General features: G+C 36.8%; 1 protein-coding gene across 1 annotated transcript in view; it reads left to right on the plus strand.

Moving 5' to 3' along the window:
- The window catches only part of LOC150107279 (actin-binding LIM protein 2-like), a 508,439-nt gene that overhangs the window by 250,639 nt on the left and 230,654 nt on the right, over nucleotides 1-27,146 (plus strand). The gene's annotated exons all lie outside the window — the stretch shown is intronic.

Raw genomic sequence — 27,146 nt, forward strand, 5'->3', positions numbered from 1 at the left:
TCATTAAGGCTTCTCCATTTTCCCATTATACAGTTATTTTTACTTAATTACAAACATTATTTATGTAAAATAATTATAATTCTTTATAAAAATTGCAAAATTGTTAACTTGTAGAGATCAGTTTTCATTTATTGAGGTCTCCCAGAAGAGATACCAAGGTTGAAGTAACACAGAAATCATATATTTTCCATATACAAGTTGTGAAAAAGGTGTAACATGATGCATAGTATTATACTGTATACTGCATTGGTCCCATAGTCATTGACTATTATGCATAGCCCCATAATACTGTGCATTATAGGACTCCCACTGATGTGGTTTTTCTGCAGATGTGGGGGAATGCTTTTCCCTTGGATATGAGCAGTTCTGCTCAGTGGTAGGGTGAGCCTATTTCTGAGTAGAACCACCACTACTGAGTATACATACACACCCAAAAGGATTTAAGCTTTGCATTATGGGATGCTAGAGAGTCTTCATAGCTCAGTCAGTATACACGAAGCCCTTAGTTCGGAAAGACCTGGGTTCGATTCCCATCAGTGACTCGAGGAACCTTTATCTGGTCTCTTTTGACTAAAGGTGAGTTAGCCAGTCTCATACAGAGGTAGGGAGTTTTTATTTCACCCAGAAACTCAGCTTTTTCGTCCCCCAGAACAGGCAAACCTGCCCTGTGAACACACATGGATTACAGTTATGAATATGTCCCAGCCAGTCCCAAGCCCTCTGTAAAAATCTCACCAAGAATACTTTGTGGACAATGCCTACACCTACAGTCAGAAATGACTGACAGGGAAAACCAGTTATGGAATGCTAAGCCAATTAATGTGAAGTCATTAGTTTCTGTATGCAAGTAGCCTAGTTGGAAAGATACTTCTTGCACAAACTTGTTTACTTACGCTTGGATAAAGGATTAAACAAGAATATAATTCTTGTTTAATCCTTTAATTTTTATCCTTTAATCCATGTTTAATCCAATAATTTCTTGGCATCTTTAATTTAATTCAGAGTATTTTAATAATAAGCTGTTACACCGTTTCCCTACTTGCATATGGGAAATATATGACTTCTGCATTACTTATGTAAAATATATTACATAAGTAATGTATTTACAATAAGTAATTTTAACTTTGGTTAAAGCTTCTGGCTTCCACTGATGTGATTTTCTACAGATGTGGGGAATGCTTTTCCCTTGGATATGAATGGTTCTGCTTGTAGGGTAGGTGGTAGGGTAAGCCTGTTGCTGAGTAGCACCATCACTGAATAATGAGTTAAATGATTGTTAAACTCATTGATTGGTTGATCTGAGGGATCACCTTAGTTTTTGGAGAAGGCCTGTACTTAAAACAGTCTGCTAAAGTGATCTTGATTGCTGCATTCATTGGATGCTTGCCTGTTGTTTTGGCATTTACTGATGTAGTCATTGTGGGGACTGCTTTGGTGGATGCTTTTTTCTGGGAGATGAGTGGTTCTACTCAGTAGTAGGGTGAGCCTGTCACTGAGTAGACCTGGTGACGAGTATCTTTTGAGTAATTGAGATTTAACGAGCTAAGTGATCCTTCTGGTCACTTATTGAGGTTGGGGGAGGGACACCCTAGTTTTTAAGAGGTCTCTACTTAAACATGGATCACTACATTCTTTGGTTGCTTGGCCTCTATAGTCTCTACTGATGTAGCCTGTATTGGAGCCCTTTGCTGTTGGCTACTAGTACCCCTGGGTGGAACTGAAGCTTTTGCAGGTTTGTCTGGCAGAACCACCACTGAGTTCAATGGAGTATAGTGAGTTATAAGATACTTTGGGCTACTCATTGAGATTAGAGTGATCTGAAAAATTGCTAGTTTTTGGAGATGCCCCTTTACTTATTGTTACGTCGTGTTTTTTTTTTTTTTTTTTTTGTCCTAACTGTGATTTCTAATAGCTCTTTTGTGCTTACTAAGATTTACTTCGAATTAATTTTCTTGGAGGCACTTTCCCTTTGAATTCTGACAAATTTGATTTGTTAGAGCTGTGCCAGTCAGAACCTAGGAACAGAAACTTCTTGTCCTGAGAAAACTCACCAGAACTAACATGTTATCTAATCCAACTAGTGGAGTTTAGTTAACATTGGAGATCATGAAATACAGTCATGGCCAATCTACTCTTAACTCCCTTGGTATCCGCTTTAATGCATAGGTCAGTAATTTTACAAGTGGTAAGTCAGTCTCATGCTCAGACAACTCTCTCAAGTATATATCAACAAAACACATTTATTAATGGACAAATAAGACTACATTAAAGTTGCACATATCAAAGATAAAAAACAATAATTTCATTACCCAGTTATTAGTTATGCAAGTGAAGAAATCAAATTCCCCTCTTTTAATCTAAATTACCAAAAAAAGGTCATTACTAAGTTTAAAACATCTCAATTTATCAACACTATATTACATTTTAACTGAATAAGCAATATTCAACTTTACAAGTGCAATGTCCACATCTTATGTGTGAATTAGGCTCACACGCAACACAATTAACTTATCAATTTGTTAACTAATCATTCAGATGTTATATTTCCTCTGTACTAGTTAGGAACTGCACATTGTTTTGGACTATCAGTCCAAACAGACACTAAGACACTGAGCACAAATTTGCATAAGGGTTCCTCTCTTCTTGAATAGAATCAAGTTTGTTCTTTACTCTATGATTAACTATTATACAAGAAAAAATAAAGTTCAGTACATTACCACCTTGTCTTTACAATATCGCGAATCTAAAGTTGCCTCCACGTGGTCACTACGAAAATGGCCAGGCTTCTTTGCTAATAATTCGGTCAACTCATTGGTCACTGCAGTTCACGTGACTCTTCTTCAAAGGAGATCCTTTGCTGTCTTACATTGGTACTGACTTTACCAATGGCTCAATCTGGAATTCTGCCATCATCTCGCAGGTAGCCTTGTCCAACTCGGGTCGATCAGCAACAAGAAAAAGGTTGCAGGTCACCGGCGCCAGGCATCCTTCCAGTCCTCAGCCACGCTGGTCCGTACGAGGAAAGACACAGGAACAGAAAAAAATCGAGAGAGAGAGAGAGAGGTCAAATCACACACGAGCACTTTTTATCCTGTTTTCCAGCGCCCTCTATCAGCACTCCAATTGTACTCACGACTACTTCCCATTCGTTCTCCGGGGTGACGTCACTTCTCCTCTCTTCGTCGAGTGCTGCTTTCATGGAAGGGTTGTTACGTTCACTTTCCACGAACGCTCACTCATCTTACATTATGTCATCAAGTTTTGGTCAGGTATGATTCAGGAGTGTTCTGGAGTGATGAGTTTAGTAGTGATCTTGCTCATTGAGATTTAAAGTGATTTGCAAGATTACTCGGAGTTTTTGGAAAGGTACCCTCTACACTTTAACAGTATATCAGTAAAGGTCAAAACCAGTCTGGATAGTGGCCCTTCCCATAATGCATAGTATTATACATAATACTCATATCTTGTGATTAATTTTTCATTGTAGTTAATGGTTATTCTCTTCTCTCCTTGATGATCTAAAGTAGCCATGTAACTTACAATAAATATATTGGAATTTTAAATAAATTATTTTTCTGTACATGTGTTAACTGTGTCCTAAATATATAATCATAAACTGTTATTTGTCAGGACACTAATATTGTCAGATGCTACATTTTTCATTCTTCTAAATCATAGATAATTGCATCAAAGGCTGCAAAAGACTAAGATCTTGGCCTATTTTGCTAACTTTTATCTTTTCCATTCTGTTTAAGTAACTTTCTACCTTAATTAGTTTTGTTGACATTTTTTAATATTAACAATGTCAAGTTCCTTTCTAATTCTTCATTTTTAGTATGATTCTGCCACTGATCACATCCGTTCACTTCCATGTTTTTTCTTAAAACTCTTATAGATGTGATCTGTAGTTTTTTTTTATTAAATTGCAATTTCTTTATAAAAAATTTTTATAAAGAAATTGCTTATTTCTTTATAAACTTCAGGATTCATAAGTTAAAATTGGTTGGAACATTGTCTTATATATACTGTTAGTTTAGTGTTTTACTCTTATTGTATATAAGTTTATTCATCTGGCTCTCCACCATGACAACTTTACTATTCTCTTATAAATTTTATTTAATTTGCCACCATCATTAAAAATATATCTAAATAACTGATATGTTTAACTAGTGCTTATAGGTTCAGTATTAAAAAAAAGTTGACTTTTTTTTTCATCATCATCAAATTCCTGCCATGTACCCTCAAGGGGTGTACAGGATATGATAGTACTACATGAGAAATTTACATCATTACTAACTTCCTATCTACAATTTTCCTCCAAATCAGTCTGTTACTTGTATTTCAGACCTTATATTTCTGTCATCTAAGGCACTTTGTACTGTATCAATCCATCTATATCTTGGTCTTCCTCTGGGTCGTCTTCCTGCAAACCTGGCAGAGAACACTTGTTTTGCCAATCTTTCCTTGCCCATTCTGTTTAAATGACCATACCACCTGAGATTAGCTCTGCTAATGCATTCCTGGATGTTGACAATGTCAAGTTCTTTCCTAATATCCTCATTTTTAATATGATATTGCCATTGATGCCATCTGTTCATGCCTCTAATCTTTCTCAGGATTCTCATATCTGTGGTCTGTAGTCTTTGGTCAAGTGTTTTACTTCTGACATAGCTCTCAGATCCATAAGTTAAAACTGGTTTGAACACTGTCTTGTATACAGCTAATTTAGTGTTCCGACTAATTTCTCTCTTATTCCATATGAATTTATTCAATTGACTTCCTACTATACCAGCTTTATTGATTCTGTTGTCTATTTCTATATTTAATTTACCATCTTTGTTCCACAGGTTCTCCATTCACAATGCAGTAGACATTTTCAATGACTCTGCCAATTTTCATTGTCTTTGTCTTTTTATTGCTGACCTTCATACCATATCTATTACAACAGTTATTCAACTTAGTCAAGGAATCTTGCAGCTTGTAGCAGATTTATTTAGAAGTATAACATTGTCTGCATAAAGCAAAGAGCTGACATTAACATCTCCAATTTTGAATCAGGTTTAATACCATTTTCCTTCATAATGCGATCCATATAGATAATGAATAACAGAGGGGATAATGTACATCCTTGTCTGATACCAGATTTAACATTAAACCATCTTCCTGTACTTCCTTCAATTCTAACTGCTGACTTACAACTCAAATGAAGACTAAGTATTGCTTGATATAATGCTCCATTGACACCATATAATTGTAGCGTATTGAATAGCTTCACTCTTGGCACCTTATCATATGCCTTTTCCAGATCTACAAAACTTAAATAGAGATCTTTGTTATATTCCCATTATTCCTCAACTGTTTGTTGTAAATTGAAGATCTGATCCTGACAGCCTCTGTTTGGTCTGAATCCAGCTTGTTCTTCACCAAGCTTTTCTTCTACAATTCTTCTCAACCGGTTCTCAAGTATACTTGCATATATCTTACCAGGAACACTCAATAGGGAAATACCTCTGTAATTCTCACATTCAGTTTTATTTCCCTTTTTATATGTGGGTATTATGAGAGCTCTTCTCCAATCATCAGGAATTCATCCCTCTGTCCAGGCCTTCTGAACTGTGCAGTGCAGCCACTGCAACACTTTTATACCACCATACTTCAGCATTTCTGGTCGAATATCATCTACTCCTGCTGCCTTTCCACATATTAAGCCTTTGATGGTTTTTTGTACTTCAAGTATGGATATGTATTCCTGACTGTAGGCCTGCACTGCCTGTTTCATTTAGCAATTTCTCGAAGTAATTACTCCATACTTCAAGGATATCTTTTTCTCCCATTTTCATATCACCTTTTTCATCTCTAACTCCTTTTACAGTAATCTTTCTTCCACTTCTAAGCTTCAACAACCTCCAAAATATTTTGCCACCCTCTTGATATTTATTTTCTATGTTCTTGCCAAAGTCCTCCCATGACTTTTGTTTAGCTAGTTTTACACAGTGTTTAGCTTTCTTACATTTGTCTCTGTATTCTCTAAGAGCACAAGCTGACTTATTTGACAGGAACTTTTGATATGCTTTCTTCTTTTCCTTCACTGCCTCCTTAACTTCATGTGTCCACCATGGAGTTCTGATTTTTCTATCCTTGCAGACATCCTCGCCACATGCCTCTCTGGCTGAATCAATCAAGGTTTTCTTCAAGGCTTGCCACTGAATCTCTAAAGTTTGGTTCCTGTTCTCAAACTCTTTCATTTTTGCTTCAATAATCTTTGTGTATTTTAGTCTGCAGTTCACATCAGAGAGCTGCTCAACTTTTATTCGCTTTAAAACTTTCTTATGTGTTATTCTTTTCAATATGAAGTTCAATTTTATCCTGCTCAAGACTAAATAGTGATCACTTCCAATTTCTCTACACTCTAGTGTCCTGCACCAGAGAGAAAACATCACTATCAACAATAACATGGTAAATGAGACTTTTCTTATTTCTTGCCTCTTCTCTCCATGTGAATTTGTGCACATTTTTATATTGGAACACGGTGTTAGTAATAATCAGTCCATGTCCTGAGCAGAATTTCAACAGATAATTGCCATTATTATTAGTTTTGCTCTTTTCTCCAAATTTTCCCAATATATTTTTGTATGACTTTTTTTTTTATTTCTTTATATTTTCATAATTTTTATCTTTTTATTGTCGATTTACTACCAACATTGTTATAGCAGTTTTTTATTTTGGTTTCATTCCTTAAGACTTGAACTATACCTGTTTAAGAGTATATGGGGAATGGAATTAGGAGAATGAGGGTGAGTAGTGGAGTATCTCATGCTTCTGTTATACTAGGGCTGTTACTGTTTAATTTATATATCCATGACATAGGGAAAGATTTAAGAGGGGATTTAAGATCAGGGTTTCTCAAACTTTTCCTACTATGGAACAATTCACAAATTCTGAAATTTTAATGGAACACCTTGGTTTGAGTTGAATGTCATCGGTCTCGTATTCAATGTAAAGCTAAGCACACACTATCGCCACAGCAGACCATGTGGCATCACAAAAATGCAACAGTGCACACTACAGGCATGCCAGGCCGCATCATCACATTGACCTTGCTTGTGACCACACGTTTCCTAGAATAGATACTGCTATACTTCACTTGTGCTCGGAGGTGTCGACAGCTGCGGGCGACTGTCAGCCAGCGGCTGAGCCAAGGCTAGTGCATGCTAGTCTTAATAGCACAATCCACATGCAAAGTGTGGGGTGCCTGATTTTCAAATATGTTTGAACTCTCATCATTTAAAACCATTCCAGGTGCATATTAATTTTGATACTAGTAGCAAGGCTTATACGTTGTTCAGACATAACTGGTAATTAGTTTACGGAATTAACAACGCATATAAAGTATATTAATTAAAGAAAACTTTAATGAATAACTTCTATATTTTGGCAACGTCACATTACCATCTTCAGGAACATAAAGATATGGTATGTGCACGCAGGCACTAACACAAAGCAAATGAGGAAAAAAGCAAGAAACTAATATTGTTCCTAAAGTCCTAATGGTGCCCTCTTGCAGGCTAATTTGGTAGTCTTGGCAGTTGGGCTGAAGTTCTCATAATGTAAGTCTCCCAAATTTGGGGTAGTTTCATGCACCCAAATTTGTTGAGGTTAGGAACGTTTTTTAGAGCTGCTGAAGATTCTTTGAATAATCTTTCGTATTTAAACTTGCTGCGATGAAATATTTTTGTTTTCTTCCAACGAATTTTATGGTGGGTATCTAAGGCATGGTCTGCCAGCCCAGAGCCACTGTACTGGTGAAACCGGATGTAGTCTTGGTGTTCTGAAATCCTGATATTTGTTGTTCTGCCTGTTTGGCCAAAGTAGGACAATTTGCAGCTGCAAGGGACTTGGTTTTCTGAAATCCTGATATTTACTAGTACCTAGTAAATATCAGGATTTGGAGGAGAGTTTTTGGAGGAAAATTGTAGATAGGAAATTAATAATGATGTAATTTTTTTCATGTAGTACTATCATATCCTGTACACCCCTTGAGGGTACATGGCAGGAATTTGATGATGATGAAGAAATAATGACAAATTAAATCAAGAAAATAATGGTTGTCTGCAAAGAAGGAAAAATAAGTTTAAAATGTATGAAAGATGGGAAAAAAAACAAAAAGGCTAATTCATTACTATTTTGACGATGTGACAACAGCATCCTTTAAAAATACACACTCATGACAATAAGGCCAGTATTCAGTCTTTTACATAAAGAAAATCACATAAAGTTTACTAACACTGAGCAGTGGTGTTACAATAGAAGTATAAATCATAAAAGAGTGAAAATAATAATAGTAAAAGTAGAGAAAACCAAAATAGAAGGATTAGCTTTCTATTTTATTTTATTTTTTAATGTGGCTCTCACCTATGAAAGGCTTATATAAACCTAAAGGATATTAATACTACAGGAGGGGAAATGATTTTTCAATTTTTTATTAATTTTTTTTGTATTTTTTTCATTTATTTTTTTTTACATAGTCTGACTGAAAATCCTGCTCTAGTAACTTGGAAATTTTCCAAGTTACTCTTCAGGCTTCCAAAGGGCAGAGTTTGAGGCTACTGTATCACAAGAGATACAGTATAACATACTTTGTTTTAAACAAGTGTTAAACATTTGTGCAAAATAGATTTTTATCTGTTTCACTGTGTTTTTTTTCCTTTAAAAAACTCCTATATTATAGGATATTACTGCTGACATGTTTTTACTGTATTTGACATATTTCCTATCTGTTGACATACTGCAATATTAAAGTAGTGTAATATAATGGTGTGAAGTGAATATTAAAATCTGAGATATTAACCACAGGTCTTTACAAATTATGCTATTATTATTATTATACGATATCTCCATGGAGTCTAGAGACTCCATGGAGATATCGTGGAACACCCAAATTAACTATTACATACACAAAACCTATCATATCTCTCCTTAAGCTCATTCATTGTCAGGGAACTTTTTCTGGCAATCCATTCCACTCATTCATCACTCTTCATGCAAAAAATCTGGTCCACACACCTGTGTGAATTAACAATCATTATCCTTTGCCCACAATGCCAATTTATTTAAATCATCCTGCAGGATATCTACATCATCTTTATCTGCTATTGCTCTCTACTAACTACACTCTTACACAACTTCTACAGATGGTCCCTAGTTCTCTGATTACTTGTGATATATTGAAAAATTTCCTTTGCATCAACTTTAAAAAACCCCTTTAATATCTTTATAAGTTTTTATCATGTCTCTTCTTTTACACCTATCAACGAAGCTGTGTAACCCACACACCCTTCTGGCTATCCTCATAGGGAGCATTCCAAAGACCTGTCACCAGCTTAGTCACTTGTCTCTGAATCTTCTCTATCACCTTTTGGTCCCCCAAGAAACTCAGATGACCAAATCTGTGCACAGTAGTCAAAAGTAGCTGAATCATAGCCTTATAAAGAGGGATAATAACTTCCCTATCTTTTACTTATTAGTGTATTTTTCAACATTCAAGTAATCCTTTCCGCCATTTTATCAACTTTTGCAATACGCCCTCTGAACTTTAATTTTTTGTCCACCATTATTATTATTATTATTCAGGCCTCCATGGAGTCAAAAGACTCTTCGCGGAAATTATCCCCACATTGTATGCAACCTTTTCAACCCAAAATGCCTAACCTTATATTTTGCAACATTAAATTGATAAACATTACCTATCACCCACAATGCCAATTTATTTAACTCCTCCTGCAGGATATCTACATCACCTTTATCTGCTATTGCTCTCCCCAGTTTTGCATCATCTACAACAGCATTTCACAAACTATGTTCCGCAGAACACCAGTGTTCCAAGGAAAGTGAATGTGTCCCGTGAAAAATTATCAAAATTAATTGGTAATTAGTTTACGGAATTAACAACGCATATAAAGTATATAACAACGCATATAACAACACATCTTATCCTCTCAGCTTGTCATAGCTGAGACTTAGATTGAACAATTTAATCAGTCATCATCAAATTCCTGCCATGTACCCCTTGAGGGTACATGGCAGGAATTTGATATACAGGGTATACAGGATATGATAATACTACATGAAAAAAATTACATCATTAATTTCCTATCTACAATTTTCCTCCAAATCAGTCTGTTACTTGTCATCACTCCAACATTATCAGATCTTATATTTTTATCGTTTAAGGCACTTTGTACTGTATCAATCGACCTATATCTTGGTCTTCCTCTTGGTCGTTTTGCTGCCAACCTGGCAGAGAACACTTGTTTTGCTAATCTTTCCTCGCCCATTCTGTTTAACTGACCACACCACCTGAGATTAGCTCTGCTAATGCATTCCTGGATGTTGACAATGTCAAGTTCTTTCCTAATATCCTCATTTTTAATATGATATTGCCATTGATGCCATCTGTTCACGCCTCTAATCTTTCTCAGGATTCTCATATCTGTGGTCTGTAGTCTTTGGTCAAGTGTTTTACTTCTGACCCAGCTCTCAGATCCATAAGTTAAAACTGGTTTGAACACTGTCTTGTATACAGCTAATTTAGTGTTCCGACTAATTTCTTTCTTATTCCATATGAATTTATTCAATTGACTTCCCACCATACCAGCTTTGCTGATATTCTGTTGTCTATTTCTATATTTAATTTACCATCTTCAGTAAAAATCGTGGCTAAATAGCTGAAATGTTTTACTTGTTCCACAGGTTCTCCATTCACAACACAGTTGACATTTTCAATGACTCTGCCTATTTTCATTGTCTTTGTCTTTTTATTGCTGACCTTCATACCATATCTATTACAACAGCTATTCAATTTAGTCAGAGAATCTTGCAGACTTGTAGCAGATTTATTTAGAAGTATAACATCATCCACATAAAGCAAAGACCTGACATTAACATCTCCAATTTTGATATCATGTTTAATACCACTTTCCTTGATAATGTGATCCATATAGATAATGAATAACAGAGGGGATAATGTACATCCCTGTCTCACACCAGATTTAACATTAAACCATCTTCTTGTACTTCCTTCAATTCTAACTGCTGACTTACAACTCAAATAAACGCTAAGTATTGCTTGATATAATGCCCCATTGACACTATATAACTGCAGCGTAATGAATAGCTCTCTCTTGGCACCTTGTCATATGCCTTTTCCAAATCAACAAAACTTAAATACAGATCTTTGTTATTTTCCCATGCTTTCTGGACTATTTGTCATAAAGTGAAGATCTGATCCTGACAGCCTCTATTTGGCCTGAATACAGCTTGTTCTTCACCAAGCTTTTCTTCCACAATTCTTCTCATCCGTTTCTCAAGTATACTTGCATAGATCTTGCCAAGAACACTCAGTAGGGAAATACCTCTGTAATTCTCACATTCAATTTTATTTCCCTTTTTATATATGGGTACTATGAGAGCTCTACTCCAATCATCAGGAATTCGTCCCTCTGTCCAGGCTTTCTGAACTATGCATTGCAACCACTGTAAGACTCTTATACCACCATACTTCAGCATTTCTGGTCGAATATCATCTACTCCTGCTGCCTTTCCACATTTCAAGCCTTTGATGGCTTTTTCTACTTCAAGTATGGATATGTATTCCTGACTGCATGCCTGGTCAGTGTTTTTTACCACTGTGCTGTCATCACTGCTTGTTTCATTTAGCAGTTTTTCAAAGTAATTACTCCATGCTTCAAGGATATCTTTTTCTCCCATTTTCATGTCACCTTTATCATCTCTAACTCCTTTTACAGCGCTCTTTCCTCCATTCCTAAGCTTCTTCAACAACCTCCAGAATATTTTGCCACCTTCTTGATATTTATTTTCTATATTCTTGCCAAAGTCTTCCCATGACTTTTGTTTAGCTAGTTTTACACTGTGTTTCGATTTCTTACATTTGTCTCTGTATTCTCTAAGAGCACAAGCTGACTTATTTGACAGGAACTTTTGATATGCTTTCTTCTTTTCCTTCACTGCCTTTTTAACTTCCTGTGTCCACCAGGGAATGCTGATTTTTTTTATCCTTACAGACAACCTCACCACATGCCTCTCTGGCAGAATCAATCAATGTTTTCTCCAGAGTTTGCCTCTGAATCTCCAAGGTTTGATTCCTGTTCTCAAACTCCTTCGTTTTTTCTTCAATAATCTTTGTGTATTTTAGTCTACAGTTCACATCTGAGAGCTGCTCAACTTTTATTCGCTTTAAAACTTTCTTACATGTTATTCTTTTCAATATGAAATTCAATTTTATCCTGCTCAAGACTAAATGGTGATCACTTCCAATTTCAAATCCTCTGTACACTCTGGTGTTCTGCACCAGGGAGAAAACATCACTATCAACAATAACATGGTAAATGAGACTTTCCTTATTCCTAGCCTCTTCTCTCCATGTGAATTTGTGCACATTTTTATGTTGGAACATGGTGTTAGTAATAACCAGTCCATGTCGTGAGGAGAAATCCAACAGATATTTGCCATTATTATTAGCTTTTTCTCTCTTTTCTCCAAATTTTCCCAAAATATTTTTGTATGTCTCACAATCATTTCCTACTCTGCTATTTAGATCCCCAACAAGACCAATTTTTCATTGTGTCAGTTGCTTTTTTCTAAAGCCTCAAAAAATTCCTCCACTTCTACCTTAGTAGAACCTTCTGTGGGACCATAGGCACAAATAAGTCTCATTGTCCAGTTCCCCATTCTCATATTTGCCCACATTACTCTACTTGAGACTGACTGCCATTCAAGAAGATTAGCCTCGTATTTTGTGTTGAATACTATGGCTACTCCTTCTTTTCCTTGATTGTCATTGCCTGAATATAACATTTTGTATTTATTGCTCAGAAAGATCTCACCAGTTTTGGTCTTTTTTGTTTCAGTCACCCCTATTATGTCGATCTGGTACTTATCTAATTCCTCAGCTAACTCCATTTCTTTGCCATTCAGGCTTCTTACGTTGATAGTACCGATCTTTAACTCTGGCGATGTTGAGTTGGGGGTTTGTTTTCAGATTTGTTCCAGTAGCTGACTTTTTGCTGTTCGCCCTGGTTCCCTGGCGAAAACAATGGGGGCCTTGTTTAACTGGGCGATGCCCCAGCCGGCATTGCCCAGTTAAATTTTTTTCATGTTGTACCATCATTTTTTATTTTGGTTTAACCAATAAGAATACAATTTGGTCGGCTAAATCCCAAATTGCCAGCCCATCCTCGTTTGTTCCGTATCCAAGTAGATACCCAACAGGTGGCACCACGAGAAGGTGAGGATTGAACATTTGGTCAGAAGCCCTGGTCGGTTCTCCGCATTCCTTTAAAGGCTATGTGGAGGTCTCCTCTCAGTTATACAGCTTTGACCCTTAAGCACCTCTCATTATTTCTTTAGGTTTTATTTTATTTATTTATTTTTTTACATAGTCTGGAAACCCTGCTCTAGAGCCTAAACATGGAACTTTTTCAAGCCACTTCTGGCCTCCATTAGCAGGGCAGTGGTCTCACACTGGGCAGTAAAATTCAACTTATTTATTTAGTTTATTTATTTTAAATTTTGTATCTTAAGTTTTATTTTTTGCTTTTTAAGTGTTATTTATACTTTCCCCCTAAATAATATTTGTATATAGGAGTACAGATCACATCAAAGTGGTATTGAAATCTGATTCCTTTTAAAACTTTTGTACACATTTTATTTTCTTTGTGATATTCATTTTTATCTTTCCAAGCACAAGATATTCATCATTTGGATATTGTTATCTTCACCAGTTTCATTATTTTTTAATACTGCAGAGACTGCTAGAGTACTGGAACTGGTGATAGCATCAGAGAAATTTGCAGTAACAAATTTAGCTGATTATGATAAACAGAGAAACTGATTTGGAACAGTGGCATGTCATAAGAATCTGAGGAGGGGATCAATGTTAGCAGTGCATAAAAGATAGTCAAGGGGTATTTGAAGAAAGCAGTTGAGGTAAGAGTTGGATGAGTAGTATCAATGAGCAGGACTTGCAGAAAAAGAGAGTTGTGGAGGACATATAAAAAGAAAGGTTATAAGCAAGCTCATGGAGCAATACAGAGCATAGTCATGAAGGATGATCTATATGATAAGGAAGACAAAAGCATATTATGAGAAATCAAACAGAACAAAGGAAATTCCAAAGAGTTCTTTTCTTATATGGTGAGTAAAAGAAAGAATTGAAGGATGACTTTAATGAGTACTTATGCCAGGAAAGTAATAGAAGTAAACAAAATGGTTGAGCTAGTGGTGAGTTAAAGGAAGGATAACTTAAACACTAATGATTTTGAAAGCATATGGTGTGAGGTAGAGGTGGGAAAGACGGGTTATTTAGTGGGTTGTTGCTACAAACTAAGGAGCACAGAGGGTGGGGACCAGGAGATGTTTAGACAGTTGAGCTTGGCAAGTGCAAGAAGGATGATTATTATGGGAGATTTTAACTACAGCAGTATAAATTGGGGAGAGGAAGATGCATGTAGCAATAAGGGAATGGAATTTCTAGAATTCTTGAGGGACAAATGTCTTAGGCAACATGTAATAGAGAAAACAAGAGGTTCAAGAGTTTTGGATTTGGGTATAGCATCAGAAGAGTTGATAATAACTGAGATGACATCTCTCCCACCAGTGGAGAAAGTGACCATGTGGTTTTGACTTGGAAGATGAATAGACATGCAGGGGTATCAAAGAGACTGGAACGTATGTGGAATTATAAGGCAGGTGATTATAATAGTCTTAGACGTCAACTTGGGAAAGTTTCATGGAGGGAGGAATTGGAAAGCTGGGATATCATTAGTGCTTGGGAAATTGTGAAGGAATATTTGTTAGCAGCAGTAGTAAGCTGTATTCCACAAGTGAAGAAATAGACACAATTTGGAGTAAAGTGGATGAACAGGAACTGCATGCAAAAAAGAGACTATGGAAGAGACAGGTGAAGAGCAGATGCATGAAGAATATAAGACACAGTCCAGGAGAGTGACTATTATGGTAAGGAAGGCGAAACTAGAATATTAGAAAAGATTGGCCCTAAAATCCAAAGAAAATCCTAGGTAATTTTTTAGCTATGTGACCAGTAGGAGGAGAAATGATTGTGGAAAAAATGACATTGTGGGATAAAAATAACAGTGGAATTGTTCAATGAACACTTTATTGGAGTATTTCACCCTGGAGGAGTCAGTTTTAATACTAAAGGGATAGGGCAGGTTCGAGGTTTAGAGGTACAGGAGGAGAGTGTGTGTTTCAAATGCTGAGTACTCTGGATGCCAGTAAAGCTGTGGGGACGGATGGTATTTCACCATGAGTTTTGAGAGAATGTGCTAAAGAACTCGCAGCTCCTTTGATCTGGCAATTCAGTGAAAGTCTGGCTGCTGGAAAGGTACCCAAGGATGGAAGGAAGGTAAGATAGTGCCGCTGCACAATGGTGGAAACAGACTGGAAGTGTCTAATTATAGGCCAGTTTGTGTGTCATCAGTGGTTGTTAAAGTCTTGGAGAAATTAGTGAGGGACTATATACTGCATTGGGCAGATGAGAGTAATGTTATCTGTGAGAATCAACATGGATTTGTTAAGGGGTGCTCTTGCTTTAGTAATATGATTGCCTTTTATAATAAAGTGACAAGAGTAGTTGATGAGGGAAAGGCATATACCGCCATTTTCTTAGACTTAGCGAAGTCATTTGACAGGGTGCCATATGATAAGCTGATATTTAAGTTGCAGCACATGGGTCTGGATGTCAGATTGGTCAACTGGATTCAGGATTGGCTGTCCGATAGGTATCAAAGAGTTGTGTGTGGTGGGACAGTTTCAAGGAAGCAGAGGGTTACAAGTGGGGTTCCACAGGACTCAGTACTGGGACCTATATTGTTTAACCTTTATATCAATGACATTGTCAGTGGATTGCAGGGGGATATTCAGTTGTTTGTGGATGATGTGAAGCTGGGAAAGTTTATTAGTAATAGTGCAGATGTGGTACCCTGCAAGAGGATTTGAATAAGCTAGATAGATGGGCAAATGAATGGTTTGGTTTGATGCAGGAAATGAGTGTTGGTTTAATGCAGCAAAATGTAAGGTCTTGAGGTTTGGGACATATCAATGGGACGCTGCATACTCTATTGGAGGAACTATACTGGAGGAAGTAGGGGAGACAAGAGATCTGGGGGTTGATGATTGATAGAAATGTGAAATTTAGGGGACATATTGCAAAGGTGGTGGAGGTAACACAGAGGATTGCTGCAATGATGAGAAGGACGCTGACTTACAGAGATAAGTTATAATTCTGTTGTATAAAACCCTGATCAGACCACACTTAGACTATTGTTCTCAAATTTGGTCCTCAGGATTTGAAGAGGATAAATTAACTGTGGAAAGAGTACAAAGGCAGATAACAAAGATTGTTTCAGGACTGTACAATGTTAGTTATGAGGTTTGGCTGAGGGAATGTGGACTGCAGAGTTTGGTTAATAGGAGGAGGAGAGGTGATATGATTGAGACTTAAACTTGAGGGGTGGTTACAGGGTTGACACTGGGGAGGTCTTTTACTTGGTTGAACAGGGGAAGGAGTGATTACAAGGGGCCTTCCTGGAAGTTTCGAAAGGAAACTGTGAGCAAGAAGGTGAGGAATGGTTTCTTTGCATGGAGAGTGGTTGAACCATGGAATGCATTGCCTGATAGAGTGGTGAGAGTGAGAACAGTCAATGAGTTAAAGGAGTGGTATGATAGACTTTGTGTTTCCTAGGAAAGACATCCCACGAAGAGTCTTTTGACTCCAGAGAGGCCTGAATAATAATAATAATATTTTGTTTAAATATTTTATATTTAAACATTATTCTAATTTGTAATTTTCTTATTTACAGATTAGTGACAGATAAATGACAGTAGATTGTTTGCCTGCTTCTTACAACTAAATGTGATCAAGGGATTTTGATCATTGATTCAGCATAATGAAGAAATTAACATTCCTTACACTTATTACATTTCTTTTTTAATAAAAGAAACTTTCACAGCTTACACATGTAACAGAAGGTATATAGAATTTTATTCAAAAACTCCAATATATTTCATTCAACGTTACGTGGATATCATCTGTGCAACTTTCTGGATTTGTTCCTTTGAGTTCTAATAGTGTAATATCATGTACTTCAGCTATGACTGAGACACAAGCTAACACATGCATGATTTATGACTAATATTGTGATTCATGTTTTGAATGTCGTTAATGGTCTCTCTCCCCCTGATGATGCCCATATAGCATTGGATGAATTATATTGGAGTTTTTGAATAAAATTCTGTGTAATTTTTGTTACATGTGTAAGCTGTGAAAGTTATTTTAATATGTCTAGTTCATATTAATGTTCATGTTCCACTGAAATTATTTATGACATCATCATCAAATTCCTGCCATGTACCTTCAAGGGATGCACAGGATATTCTAAAATCTCTTGTGGAAAAATTTTGGTGTGCTTATTTCTCGCAACTGATTTTCCAATTTTTTTAATTTTTCAGTATTTAGTGATATTTAAAGTGTAATGAAAAAAAAAAAATAATGTGCCAAATAGGTGTTACTAAAAGTGCATATACATTGACTATATAACTGTAAGCTGTAAAGCTGTAAGTAGGAATTATTCCGTATTAGTGATGGCTAAACACCAACCAAAGGTTTCAAGGTCAACTGTTGTTGACCGATCAGGCAGAATTGATATCATTGCTAGAGGCTAATCCCGAAAAGACAGTAATAGAGAACGAATGGTGACAATTTTGCATAAAAGGAGATTGTGGCCCTTGGCTCAGGGCTTTTTTCTTCCGGTCGTCGTTGAGCTTTTTACCATTCGTTGTCAGGGCTTTTGGTTCTGGTCGTGGTCAGGGGTTTTTCTTCTGCACATTGCAAAGGCTTTTCTCCCATCGAATGCTGTAGGACCTACATCTCCATATTGCAGCAGGCTGATTCCATGTTGAATGTCTGACGGAGGAAAGATTACCAGCAACTGCATATAATGTTCAAGCAGCCAGGAATGCATGGATAGGCTTATGTGTTCGTCACACATTTTGAATTGGATTTAAATGATATTGATGTGAACACAGATTGATAAGAAAATAACTATTTATTAACTTAACAGCTAATATTTCGCTGGTATTATATCCAGCATCTTCAGAACACACAAACAAAGTTTGTTACAAATGTGAGACAACCACAATTCGGTGTAACAGCGGGGCTAGTATAAGTAATTGCAGCGTGCAACACAAGACTAAAGTCCTAATATGGCACCATCTAAGTTAAAAAAAACAAAAAAATAAAAACAGTAGGCCTAAGTTTTGAAAAAAATATAGTAGTCCAAATAGTAGTATTTGAAAGTTTTGAAAAAAATAAAATTAATATAAATAAATATTAATTCGATCTTAGGTTGACTGTCTCCTAAATCTTTGGTAGATTTCTACAGCCATACTTGTTAAGGTTTGGAGTATGTTTTAAGGCTTCTGTTGATTCCAGGAACAACTTCTCTGACTTGTAGAAACTTCTGTGCAGTACTTTTGTTTTTTTTCCAATTGATCCTGTGTGCTGGGGTATCCAAAGCATGGTCTGCCAGACCCGACTTGCCATAGCGACAGTGCCGTATATATATATATATATATATATTTTTTTTTGTGTGTGTGTGTGTGTGTGTTCACTGAGCAATGACAAGAACAGGGCACTTCATAGACTCCTGGATGTGATAAATGAGTGAATCTGTCCTTAGGTGAACGGATGAGTGTTGCTAATTTCACATAAGGTTTAACACGTTCGCTGCCATGCTACTTCGGCATAGTCTGTTCCCGTACGTCGAGCAATTTCACTTCTTCAAGGTCAGTATGGTAATCTCATTGCCGGCGGTAAGCGTCATACGAGTATACTCGTAGTTTTGGCTTGTGCAGAGCATATACCATCTATGAGAATACACAGTTTTGATGCTAGCCCCTCAAGCCAAGCATTTTCACTTCTTCAAGGTCAATACAGTAATACAGTTGCCGGCGGTAAGCATCATACGAGCATACTCGTAGCTGGCTTGTGTGGCTGGTTTACCAACTACGAGTATACTCGTAGTTGGCAGCGAATGTGTTAAATGCGGTGTGCAGTTGGTGTTTGTTAAGCACCCTAGATATCTTTTCAGATGTGCCTTTAATGTACAGGATGGTGATAGTTTTGTTGTAGTCTTCTGTGGTAGATAGTGGTGGGGGATTTCTGGGTAGCATTTAGTATTTTATCTGTCTTATGGGGGTTATAGCCATTGGTTAGGAAGGTGTGGCACAGGTGAGAAAGTTCAGCAGTGAGAGCAATGTCATTGGAACAGATTGCTATAGCTCTGTGGATTAGTGTTTTTAAGATACCATATTGTTGAGAAGGGTGATGGTGTGATTGTTTGTGTAAACATCCCCCTGTATGTGTGGGTTTTCTATAAACCGAAAATGATAAGGAACCTTCTGGAAGACGTGTGATCAGTTTATCCAGGAAGAGCAGGCAGTAATTGGTTTCTAGTTCCATTGTAAAGTGGATTTTAGGGTGCTGGCTATTTAGATGCACTAAAAATGTATTCAATGTGTCTGAGCTATGTGACCAAATAGCAAACACATCTTCAACATAGCGTAGCCAGAGACTAGGTTTGAGAGTGGCTGTGTTGATAGCTAGCTTTTCCAGATGTTCTATGTAGAAGTTGGCTAAGGGGGAAGAAAGGGGTGAACCCATAGCTGTCCCATCTAATTATTTGTATATTTTCCCTTTCCATGTAATATAAGCTGCCTGTACTGTGAATTTAAATAGCTGAAATATATCAGGGGGAAATTGTTAAGTGTTTCAGTCAATGGTACATTAGTGAATAATGAACTGATATCTAAACTCACCATTAGGTCTGAACTATTTAAGGTGCACTTTTCTAAAATACTTTTTAGGTGGGTAGAATTTTTAACAAAAGAGGGAGAATTGTTTGTGTAAGTGGCTAGTAATTTGGCTAAATGTTTAGCTAGTTTATATGTAGGACTGTTTATACTATCTACAATAGGATGCAAAGGTGTACCTTGTTTGTGTATTTTAGGAGCACCATATATTCTTGTTGTTTTAACGTGCAAGGGTTTGAGTTTTTTGACAATTTCTTTTGGCCAGGAAGTGACATTGTTCAGTAACTTGCACACCTTATTCTTTTGTGAGTTGGTAGGATCTCGATTTATGATTTGATATGTAGACCGGTCTTGGAGCAGTGCATGCATTTTGCTTTCATATTCGGTTGTATCCATTACTACAGTGGTGTTTCCTTTGTCTGATTTGGTTATTGTAATGTGGTTATTACTGCCTAGTTCTTTTAGAGCTATTATTTCTTTATGTGGGATATTATTTTTGGGAGGCTTAGAAATGGATTAGGATATTGGCCATGTCTAACCTAATATTATTGGCTATTGCTGGAGACAGGTCGTATATTCCACGTTCAACGGAAGCCATTATTTTGGTTTTTGGAACTTCTTTAGGAGTAACGGCAAATTGTGTCCACGACTTAATTCACTCGTGGGGCTTCTTTGGTTAAGGTTAACGATGATAAATTCACAACGACGCCATCTTGATGTAATTGCGGCCGCTGCGTAGCACTGTGTTGCTGGAGGATTTCAAATTTCTTCCGGTGCCAATTTTTAACTTTAGTGAATTCTTTATTGGCTGTAGAGTCGGAGATTCTCTCAATGATATCCCATAGCTCCGGGTTCAAAATGTCAGATAGTATATCACGTAGTGCACTGATGGAAGAATTTACTTTTGAAAGTTCTCAGCGAGTAGCGTATATCTGTTCCCGTAATAGTGCTAAACTCACTCCTTTATAAATATATTGGGCTTTGGCCGAGTGAAACTTGTTCTTAATTTTTTATACAGTTTGGTATCAAATTGGTATCTCGACACCTTTTTAAGAAGGCTAACCTGTTCAGTTGTCGCGCCAATTTTACTTTACACTTACTGTATTGTCATGCCTTGTCAACCCATATTTTCTATGGGTTTCACATTATGGGTAAATACCAAGAATAGTGATCGGAGCTTGCTCCACCCTTACTATGAGTTGCCTTAGTGTTGCTGTACCAAATGGGTCAGGTGTTGCACTATCCAGGTATTTGCTTACGCTTGGACTCGCCGAACTTTATATAGTTTCTATATTCGACATGAAACTCTTTGAGTTTCTTATTCAGCTACGAAACAATATGGGATGTAATATCCCTTAACTTTAATCATGGTCATGTTTTCACGTAATTTATTAGGACACCTTCTTGGCAATTCTCATAGTAGGGTATGTAAGTTCTGTTCGCTACAAACTTGGTATTACTAAGTCTACCTACTCACCAATGAGACTTCAATAAAGGTTGAAACCGGTCTGGGTAGCAACCTTCTCTCATAATGTAGAACAGTAATACAGCTCCTAGGAGCTGGATTTCACATTATGGGTAAATACAAAGAATAGCGATCCGAGCTTGCTCCACCCTTACTATGAGTTGCCTCAGTGTTGCACTACCAAATGGGTCAGATGTTGCACTATCCAGGTATTTGCTTACACTTGGACTCGCCGAACTTTATATAGTTTCTATATTCGGCATGAAACTCTTTGAGTTTCTTATTCGGCTATGAAACAATATGAGATGTAATATCCCTTAACTTAAATAAGTTCATGTTGCCGAATTGAAGCCTTTGACTCTTCATATAATTAGGATTAAACTAAATTTATTAAAGATTATTTAAAATTAAATGTGAAAATGTAGCCAGCCAACATACATATTTGCTGGTACATACTGAAATTAAATGGAGATGGAGAATGATGTTTTTTTGATGAGAACATGGTGAGAACACAAATCGTACATCTTCAGTCATGACTATGGGCAATCTCGCCTTGCAGACCATGTTTTGGATACAACCCACAGGATCTCCTGGAAAAATACCACCATGCTCCACCATAGTAAATTCAAAAAAGAAAGACTGTTTTTAGAATCTGTGGCAGCACTCAAAAATCAATCAAATTTAAATAAATACAGTTGCATAAAACTTTCCAAAATTTGGGAAACATTAATTATCAGAGATCCCGCTTTACATTCTAGGCTACCTGCAAACACCCATAGAGAGCACACCACCTGGATAGGACTTTAGAGTTACCCACGTGTTTCACTTAGTATTATGTTGTATTTGAGTGTGCTATGAGAGTTATTTGTAATTCCTGAAGATGCCGCAGTGACTGAGATGAAATATTAGACGTGTTAAAAACAGTTTTAATCTTTTCCTAGTGCTGTAAATATTCCATTAAACCTCCAACATGATATCCTCACAGCACTTAAGCCTCAACACATGGATAGTAAGAATAATAGGCAGAAGAGTGAGCATAAGAATATGAGCATGGAGAATGGGATTGTGAATACAGAAATAATTAAAAAAGTAAAACCAAGCATACTCAAAAGCAGAAGTATTCCTGACTGATGAAGCAAGAGCTTGTGCGATTGTGGAAATGGAAGAAAGTAGGACTGACGAAGTAATAGCAGGAGCGATTACTGGAGTTCAAGAGTGGTAGAATGAAATGATTAAGATGAGGAATAAAATGAGATGTGTACAGAATGAAATTAGACGTATTGTGAATACATATAGAAGAGTTCAAAAGAATTAAAAGAAAGATAGTGGAAAGAAAGAAGTAATCAGTGACTCAAGAATAGCACTATATAGAAATTCTGTCATAGAATGAGAGGGTGCACAAGGTATGTTTTCCAGGAGGGTGAATGAACATGGTGATTAAGGCACTAGATGTGAGAAAAAAGTTACAAGGGAGTTAGTGGTTATAGTTGGGACAAATGATTTGATTTGATTGGGCATAGGAAGAACATGATATTGGATATCAACAGATTATGAAGAGAGTGAAAGACAACACTATCGTAGAAATGGTGACTTGCGTGTGGCCCAAATATGACAATGATGAACTCTGACAGAGAGCAAAGATCTTCAGTGGAATGTTAATGGAAATGTGTGAAGAGAAAGGAGTGCAGTTTGTGAACATATAGAATGAATGGAGTTGTATAAAAGCAGTGGAGTGACTGCATCTGAATGGTTTTCGAGTGAATCATTTGGGAGGTTGCTGCTGGAAAAGGGTGTAACGAATAATACAAACAAGTTATCAGTGGAAGTCAACGATGATATTAATGAAGGAGAGTGGACTAGGTGAGACTGATGTGGTTGTGAATGGAGAAGAGAACATGAAAACAAAATGCAAGTTGGACAGGGAAATGGAATGGACCAGTGAGGTCAGAGAGACACAGTGTAATGACAGTGAAGTCTGAAAGTGGTAATGAATGCACGTATGTGGATCTGGGACAAAATATGAGTAGACAGGAGCAGGTGAGGAGAAGCCACAGATGGGGAGACAGCATGAGTAGGACTGGCTATAGACCAAGAAATGAATTACAGTGGAACCTTGGTTGTCGAACATAATTTGTTCCTAAAGGCTGTTTGAAAACTGAAACCATTTTCCCATAAGAATTAATGTAAAATGGAGTAATCCATTCCCGAACCCCAGATAATTGCTTATTTAAACCTTTACAACAGTACTTCATGCATGAAATCGTATACAAAAATAATGAAAATGCATAAAATCTTACATAAAAAGAATAAACACAATAAATAGATAAAATATAGACGAAAAAGGGTGATCTCTTTCCACAAAACTTTGCACCTCGCCCCATTTCACACACATTTCTTTGATCAAAGAACTAGGAATCCTCCCTTCCTTCCTCTCTCTCTCTGAAGACATTTCTTCAATCACCATCTTTGGTGCTCCTTTTGAAGGTGTTCCAGTTCTTCCATGGTGAGCTAATTCCTGTGGTTCTCCACATAAGCATTTCCAACTTCCAAGCCCATGCTTTTGCCCAGAGACACAACATCATCAACAACAGCAACATACTCAGCCTCAAAGCCCTGAATGTCTCTGTTTGCTACACAGTCTGGTCACAATTTCCTCCAGGCCGAGTTTATGGTCCTGTAAGTCACTTGCACCCAGACTTTGTCAAGAATATTAAGCAATGTAGGATATTGAAGTGATTTTTCCAGAATTCTCTGAGTGTTAATTCTGTGTCAGAGGTCACTTCAAAACACTCTTGAAACAGTGCCTTGGTGTAGAGTTTCTTAAAGTTCGAAATGACCTGCTGGTCTATGGGCTGCATTAGAAGAGTCATGTTAGGGGATAGGAACTTCACTGTGATAAAATCAAACTTCTCCAACTCGTCTTCCAAGCCTGGAGGGTGAGCAGGAGCATTGTCCATCACAAGAAGGCATTTTAATGGCAAATTTTTATCTTGAAGGTATTTTCTCAAAATTGCCTGGTTACCCAAGCTAACTGTTTCTCGTTTATCCAAATCAGCAACAATTTTTCCACTTCTTCAATCGTCTGAGATCTTTGTTTAGTAAGAACTTTAACTCCTTTTGCAACATCAGCTCCCTTTATCACCTCTTTATTTTTGAGTATTGTACAGATCATTGATATCGCCATACCGAACTGCATAGCAAGATCCAAGACACGAACATCATTTTCATGTTTGGATAAGATTTCTCTTTTCACTCTGTCATGGTTCTAACAACTTTTCTTTTCGCTTTGCTGCTATCACTATCCTTTTTCGGTCCCATGGTGGCTTATTTAATAATAATTTATAAAAACAAACAGCAAAACACAAAGAAAATCAAGAAAAGGCACTGCAAATTCGAGAAGGTATCTGGATTGAGAGGAGGCTGTGGCGTAAGTGACACTCTCCCACCGTACATCTCAGCCTGGGGATCATCTGGTTGCCGGTTTGCCTGTTTGGGAACCGAGATTCTGTTCGGAAGCTGGTGCGTTTTTGGTTTGGAAAATACGTTCGGTAACCGATTTGTTCGAGATGAGAGGCGTTCGACAACCGAGGTTCCACTGTATTATATTTATTTATGAATGCAAGGAGTGTAAGAATTAAGGGAGATAAAATTGTTGCATTGATTGAGTTTATGTGCCTGAATACAGTTGGAATAAATGAAACATGGTTGAATGAGAATGACATCTTGACAGGAATAGAAATGAAGGGATATGTTTTTGATGATGATTGGATAGGCATTTTGGATCGGATTGCAAGGAGGAGTGCTGCTGATGATAGTAGGATTATGTCTGCATCAAGTTGAGATATGAGGGAAAAAAAGTAGCAGTGGAATTGAAACAGTGTGAAGTGGAGGTTGAAAGAATGATATATTTGGTGGGGGTGTTACCACAGACCAGGAAATGTGAAAAGTGCAGACTTAGAAATGTACAGGCAACTCGGCTTAATGAGCAAGCAAAGGGTGATTGTTATTGGTGATTTCAACTACGTTAATATTGATTGGAATGAAGAGATAGCATTAGAGAATAAGGAAAATGAATTTCAAGTTCTTAAGGGACAATCTTAGGCAGTATGTATCAGAAGGCACACAAGGGTTAAGGGTCTTCTTAGATCTGGTTATATCATCAGAGAATGTGACTATGAATGGAGTGCTTAATCTTCCCCTAGTTGGGGGAGAGTAATCATTAAGTGATCACATGTTTATGTTACAGAAAGGATATTTTGTAAACCTATAGTACATTTTTTACTGTGGGAGGTGGGGCCTAAGGATTTTTTTCTTTCTATTTTTATCAATTTTTATATATATTTTTTTGTATTTTCGTTTATTTTTTATTTTTTACATGGTTTGGAAACCCTGCTCTAGAGACCAAACATGGAACTTTTTCACCTCACTTCAGTCCTCCAGTAAGCAGGGTAGTGGTCTCACACCAGGTAATGACATTCATCCTCCACCTAAAGACAATCATAAACATCCATGCCCATGGTGGGATTCGAACCTGCTGTCTGTTTGTGGTGTTGGATCCTACTTCTTCTTAATCTGTACCTTGGATCCGACATGTTAGTCACTACGATGTTCTTAACCAAAAAAAATAGTTGTTAGTTGATTTCTAATTCAAATATAGAGAAAATTTATATTTAAAGACTGCGCCACTCTATATCTGAATTAGTTCAAGAATTGAAGAAAAATCAACCTTCAACTATTTCTCCTTAAAATATATACTGGCCGAGTATATTTGACTTATTTAATTTACCCGCTTTGGTTCGAATATTTTATGAATGGTGCAGTAAAAGAGATTCAGGCAAAAAGCAACTTTAGATAAACAAAAACAAACATTTAATTTTAAAATCACAAATTTTACACTTAAGTTTAAATCAGTAATTAAGATATCACAAACATTTTAACTCCTCAGGTAAATTCAATCATTCAACTCGTACAATGGTAAATCTGTTGTCTCTATAATACAGTCTTCTCACAGTTCCTTAAGTTCCAAATACAACAAAAATTGCAGTAATACCTCTTCACAAACAAACACTTTTAAATATACACTTTAGCTAATTCTCCGCAATAGTTACTGTTAATATAAGGAAATTCTAGGATGAAACTCGCACACTTCTCTGTATAGAAATATTAATGGTTGGAATAATCTTACCGATAATCTTCTATCTTCATCTACTTATACATATACACTTTTTATAACTGTAAACACTTTAAACAGTAAACGGCACTCATTAAAATAATTCTTCTAAGCAATAACTGAATTAATCGTCACAATACACATAAACAAACGTTGTTGCATAAAGTACTACTGATCACTCATGAAATAGGGCAACACAATAATTTCTTAACTTTAGGTTTTATATGCACAGTTGTTCACTCTTCCGACATTCAATTAATTCTTAGACACTACAATTCTAAACACAGCTATCGGTATACTTCAACTTTACAGCTCTACTATTCTTTAGTAACTTTGTGCTTTGCTTCCAGGTTCTGTGTGTCCTTGAAAGGTCGGCCCTGAAATTAAATCTCAATTCAAGTATTGCTAGTCTATTTAGTAGTCACTCAGCTGTCTTCCGTAGCTATAATTGTTATTCTACAACTTATTAGCTAACCGCCTCTCGACTAGTAGACTTTATTAGCTGCTTGAGTGACTTGCCGACTCGCTATTATCGCACTGTGATTCCCAAATGCTCCGATTCCAACCTAATGCTAATCCTCTCCCTCTCTGTTTTCTTATTAT

This window comes from Typopeltis vanoorti, chromosome 4 (genome assembly GCF_054136105.1).
Source record: "Typopeltis vanoorti isolate ZY-2024b chromosome 4, IOZ_Tvanoo_1.0, whole genome shotgun sequence".
Taxonomy (NCBI): Eukaryota; Metazoa; Arthropoda; class Arachnida; order Uropygi; family Thelyphonidae; genus Typopeltis; species Typopeltis vanoorti.